A 5,998-nucleotide genomic window follows, 5' to 3' on the forward strand; every position below is an offset into this window, starting at 1 on the left:
CGTTTACTTGACATATTACGTGATATTACATTTCGCAACTAATTTTTGTTAGGTCTTGTCAGAAGCCAAGTTTTTTTCCCTCTTCCCCCCACAATAGGGTCCCTCATGCTTCATGTAGCTAATGTAGATTCTATCAAATAGCATGATTTGTGATGTTTGTGTGTTACTGTTTACTTTAAAGTGCTAAAACCACCTTTTCTTATCAACAGGAAACTTTCAAGGTATTTAAAAGCATGCCTTTAAACCTTCTGACAGCAATAAAGCAAAAATGGCAGGTGGCTGTATAAAAGAAGAGGGATATGTTTATGCTATAACTAACTAGGGATGGGGGGGTGGTCTATGTACAGTGGTCTGGAGTTTCATCTCATTTACAAAGGTGCAAATCCAGAGTAATACACTGTTAATACTAATGCTTTAAAAAAAAAAAGTCAGACTTTATCTCAACGTGTGTATATAATATCAGACTGTATTTGCTCTGAAAAGAAATTTATTAAATTTGTTTGGGTGAGGAATGTCAAACAGCTGGTTCTCCCATTTTCGCGATGAACCAGGCTTAAGCGTGCATTTGTTTGGTTGCCAGTGTACCACAAAAAGCACATAAGTGATTTGAGCACTTGCATTTCTCAGTTTATGAAAATGAAACTTCTTAAGTCTATAACACTGCTTAGATGCTCTATTGTTTGGATACACCAGTGTATATTCTGCTTAAGTGGAATAAGAACTGTAAGGGAAATTATGCTTGTCTGGTCTCTGATTTGGCAGTCTTTGAATCACAAAGGATTAAAATGCCTCAGAACCAGTAGCGTTTGAGAATTGTTTCCTTTGTTCCTGTGGCTGGCTGGTGGAAAGGGAGAGGTATCACACCTGTTTTGATGCTAAAAGCCCCTTCTGTTACAAAATGATTGTCCTTGGTTAAAAAAATAAAATAAAAGTGCCCCTAAAGACATGAAACGCAGTAGTTTAACAAGCTACATTACTTCAACTGGGTTTTCTCCCTCTGTCTTTTCCATCTAATAGACTCCTTGGTGTTAGTGACCAGAGTGACACTGGAGGCAGCAGGCAATGACACATTACATGCATTCCTCTAACTGACTTTTATCCAGTGACTTTGAGTGCAGGTGCGAGCTGAATTGTGCAAGGTAGCTCAAACTCCCTCTCTCTGATTACAATCTTTCCAGGGGGTCAGCTGCTTATGAAGAATATCCATTATTTATACCTTTCAAGAGAATTACATCAGCAGGAACATATGTATTCATGTAATAAAGCTAGAAAGTACCATGCAAAGCCACGCTGCTTTAAATATGTATGTGAAACACAGTAAGCCAAGTTCTGTATTGACTTGTACCTCTCAAACCACTGACTTCGGCAGAAGCACACTGCCTGTAAGCCAGTAAATTTGGCTCAGCAGACCTATATGTGTGCCTGATTCAGCTGTCATGGTAAGACATAGAACTGTGTACCCGTGTGTGATGTGTAGATACAGGGCTTCAGTCCCTCCTTTATCTGCTAGTATCAAGAATGATGTGTGGTGACATGCTTTCTTCCTGGGCCTGGCTTGAGTGTCACTAATCATGTATTACATATGAACACAGGGCAATCTGCATCCTTCCAGGAGATGAGGTGAGTCTCTGTCAAGGACTACATTCACATATCACGGAGATTTAGTCTCTGCCAGCTGATCAACAAACACCCTGGCCTTCATTAAAGAAATCAAATTTACATCTCCAGAAGCAGTGGGAACTTAAATGTTGTTCCATCCTGACCTCTGGCTCTGAGCTGTGGCACTGCTTATCCTGAGCAACTACATTCCTCTTGGCAAAATTAATTAATTGAGCTTTCAGGGCAGGTCCCTTTCCTTCTTCAAGGAAGAAACTGCATCACATTAGCTACCAATCAGCTTCAAGCATTTCATTTTGGAGTATGCTCAAAAAGAGTCTAGCCAGAGAGAAAACTGGAATCAATACACTAGGCCAACACAATCTGGATTTCAGGCCAGCATGTAGAGAGAGAAATGGCATTTGTGAGACTGATGGCCAGTGAACTGCTGTTTCTGGGCAGAGAGCAGACTTATCCTCAGTGTCCTGGTTATGTCTGCAGCAATCAACCCAGGGACATTATGAGAGTAGTTTGCATGATGGTAAATCACTTTAACTGTTTCAAGTCTTGTTGAGAGGTACATCCAAACCTCCATCTTCAGATGTGTCTAATAGTGAATTCCTCCAAGGATCAATTTTATCTGTACCCTTTCCACTATCTAATGCAGTCTGGAAGTGAAAGAGTTAAAAAGTGATGGACAAATGCTAACAGATTGATGCATATCAAGCAAGTGGGAAAAACATTTGCATGCTCCAGAAACTAAGGGAGTGCTAAAAGACAGTGATAGCATAAGTGAGATTGAAGAAATAGACATGCTCCCAAAACTGTCATTCCTATGGGCTGGATAAAAAGTAAGGTTTCTGGTGAGTGACAGCTTTCTTTCCATTTCAGCCCAAGCTGGAAATCCATAGCCACTTTTAAGCTGTGATCTTGGTACCACAAAAACACCTACTGGCATGCAGATATCGCTCTTGCTTTATATTGGGCAAACATTTTTTTTCGCTGGAAAGCCTGCAACTGTCTCCAGTCCACAGATTACTCTCATTTCCAGGAATCATGATAATGATAAATTTCAGTAAGATTGAAATTGGTCTAATTTCAATGTTCAAACATATCATATTGGATACTAAAATATAATAATTTCAAATAAATTCTAAAGATGTTGGCTTCATATGTGCAGTACACAAATAGAAAATCCCTATCAACAACATTTACCGAACTGGAAATCTTTCAGGATAAAGCCTCTGAAAGTTAAAACAGACATCAGGCTACACATCTAGATGAAAGACTTCCACAGCTTTATCCATACAATTCACTCAGAAGCCAAATTTTCAAAGCTTCAGTAAAAGGATCTGAGGTAAGACTATATTGATAGCCCTATACAATATTTACTCTCCCTTATGGTATTAGATTGGAGTCTTTATCATACACTTACAAAAGAAGTAGTAAGTCAAAGCCCTTCCATCAATGGCATTTTAATGAGAATTTCCAGATACCTCCTAAAACCCGACGTAAACCTTTCAGCTGATCTTCACATAAGAGACGCTACCACATTTACATTACTGATCCAGTGTCATCTGGTATTTGCCTTTCATCCTGACGTAGTCTTTTGGAAGCCGTATCATTTCAAAATTCAGGTAGTTGAAAATACTTGTTTTTCTGCTTCCTTCCAAAGTGTGGTCATAGTAGACGATCATATCTAATTAAGCTACCATTTTTTGACCTTTTTACTCAGTCTGATAGCACCCCTGTCTTGCCACCTATTTGTCTTCTTGTAGTACCAAGAGACCTGGCTCATGCATAGTTTCACTAAAGAGATTCCACATTCACACCCCACTTCTGCTGCCTTTACTGAACATTTATAGTAATCTTCTCTGACCTTCCTGAAGCCAGCCAGCTTCCCATTCCCATAACATGTTTAAAATACCTCTGATTAATGTAGCTCTTCTGATCCCTAATTCTGACTGTGGTACAGTATATGTAGATCCACCTGTAGCTTCACCTCTTTTATGCTGATTTAAACTTATTCTCAAAATCTTTGCTCCTAACTGCCTCCAATTTCACCCTTGTTTGGTCATAATTTTATTGCCATGTGTGTTGCCAGTCTCAGTAAACAAGGACCATAGATCTTTTCATATGTACTGTATTTCATGTTGCCTGTTCATAGTGCATATAGATGACTATGTCATTACAGTTTACATTATGTTAATTAATGTTGATGTAAATTTTTCATCTCAAAATTCTCTTCTATTGTGATGGCTATAGGAATTATCAGAATTGACAGTTGGCCATGGGCAGCCAATCGGACCATTAATATTTCCCAATTTTTCAGATTTAAATAATTTATACAAACCCAGCTATGTGACTTCACGTTTCTGCTACACAGATGTGCTTTTCCTTCCAGACTTCTATGATTATAATGCAAAACAGAAAGAGAAAAAACGTTCCATATATTCTCATACTGTGTGTAAAATCATTTACTATGTTTTGTCCCAGGGGGGATTGTAAATTCATTGAGAAAGAGATGTCAATACATAATTCAAAGCACTTAGCACAGTGAGGTATCAGTCTTATTTCAACATCTGATTTTCTTACATAAATTGCTTTAACTAGTCTAGAGAGCCAAGGTTCAGATGCTAAAATCTGCCTAATTATGTGGTCTAATTTTCTTAACAATTGAATGTGCAGCATCTCTTCTTGTATTGTTGTCATATATATGTGCTTTCATATATGCCGTGTGATGCTAAGCAAGCAGTTTTATGTCTTGTAAATATCTGAAAAATGGGTATATTTTGATAGATATATTAGAGAACCTTAAGGGATTACTAATTCATGTACATAACCTTCTAAATTACCTAGGATCAAGAAGCCCCTCTAACCAAAGCAGTGATTTGTATTGAGCGCTGCCTACTCTTTGTATTGAAAATGGCATATATCTGTTGCTTATTTTAGACTAGTTACCTTTAAAGAAGCTATATTCCTTTAGTGAACTCTTGGGGGTGGTGAGGGAAACAAGTCTAAGGAGGTTATTATTGGATTATTGCCTCTTCTAGGACAGAACCTGTTTGTATAATCAGAGATATGCCTTAAGTGGTCTTTAAAGAAAGTCAGATTTTGTTTAAAAAAGGGGAAGGAGGAGGCTTCATTAACTAGACTGACAGGCTCCATAGATTTCTCAAGTGTTTAAATTAAGGATTGTGAGTTCTTGAAACTTGACAAGGAAAGCGGGATTGTCACTGCTGGCTGTCTGAACCAAAGGTAAGTGCAGATTAAGCTTTTCCTATCTCTATTAAAAACATATTGCTCCTGATCTCAAAAGTTCAGTGAAATAGAAAAGAGACTATTGTTTTTTATTATTAAAAATAAACTACATCTTTCAAGTGTCAGCTAAAATTCTAAAGTACTAACAGTACCCAGATGACACTCATTATTATTCTAGTGGTAACCATTTGGCACTTGACACAAATTCCTTAAAGAAATAAAATTGAAATTAATCATATCTGGACACCTAGAACCAAATTATAAGAGCACTCATGATGAGCATGGCATGCTTTAAAATATGTTCAACCATTTATGTGATTTCTCTAGAATTTTTTAATATATCTTGGTTTAACAGTGATGTTGAATTCATGCATTGCGTGGCATGTTTTGTGGAAGACCAGTTCTTGCATAGTGCAAATCTCTCTTCTTGTTGTTATGAACGTAAGTATGACAGAACAGCACAAATTTAGGATGTATTAAAAAAAATAAAAATAAAACATATATACACATTTCTTTAAGGTGCACTTGGGAAAAGCAGGTTTTGGTGAACTGGCCAAGAGTAGACATCTCCAGAAGCAAAGCTTGGTCAAACCATGGTTTGCGCAGGCTTTGCATTGAGAGCTGGAGAAGTTTCCTTTGACTGCTCGGTCCTACTCAGGGCTCATGTTTTGTGTCCAGTACAATTATTGATACAGAATTATAAACTAACCAGGCAGTTGTTACAGACTTAGATTTCAGCTAGCAACATGGATGCCAGAGAACATACAGGTGGCTCAAAGCAACTAATGGATCCTTCTCAAACTGACACTGAAATGGTCTCATGCCTTCATCATGTGTCTCAAGCAGCATTGCTGGAGATACTAGGAAGCAGTTATATTTGTTTATGCCCCCTCTTGCCTGGCAAAAAGTTTTAAGAGCTGCAAGAATTCTTTTGATTTTTTTTTTTCCCCAATAAATAATTATGCTCATGCACCACAGTTTTTATAACAATATCCTGTTTAAATTCATCTACTCCTCTCCTTCCCTCAGGATGAAAACCCATTCATTTGGTTATTTTTTTTATTTTTTAAGAAAAAAAGTGTATGCTGTAGATGTTCATGGGTCTGATAACTTCTTGCAGTGAACACCGTATTCACATGCT

The sequence above is a fragment of the Pezoporus occidentalis genome, unplaced genomic scaffold (genome assembly GCF_034315485.1).
Source record: "Pezoporus occidentalis ecotype Australia unplaced genomic scaffold, CSIRO_AGI_Poc_V1 ctg19, whole genome shotgun sequence".
Lineage (NCBI taxonomy): Eukaryota > Metazoa > Chordata > Aves > Psittaciformes > Psittacidae > Pezoporus > Pezoporus occidentalis.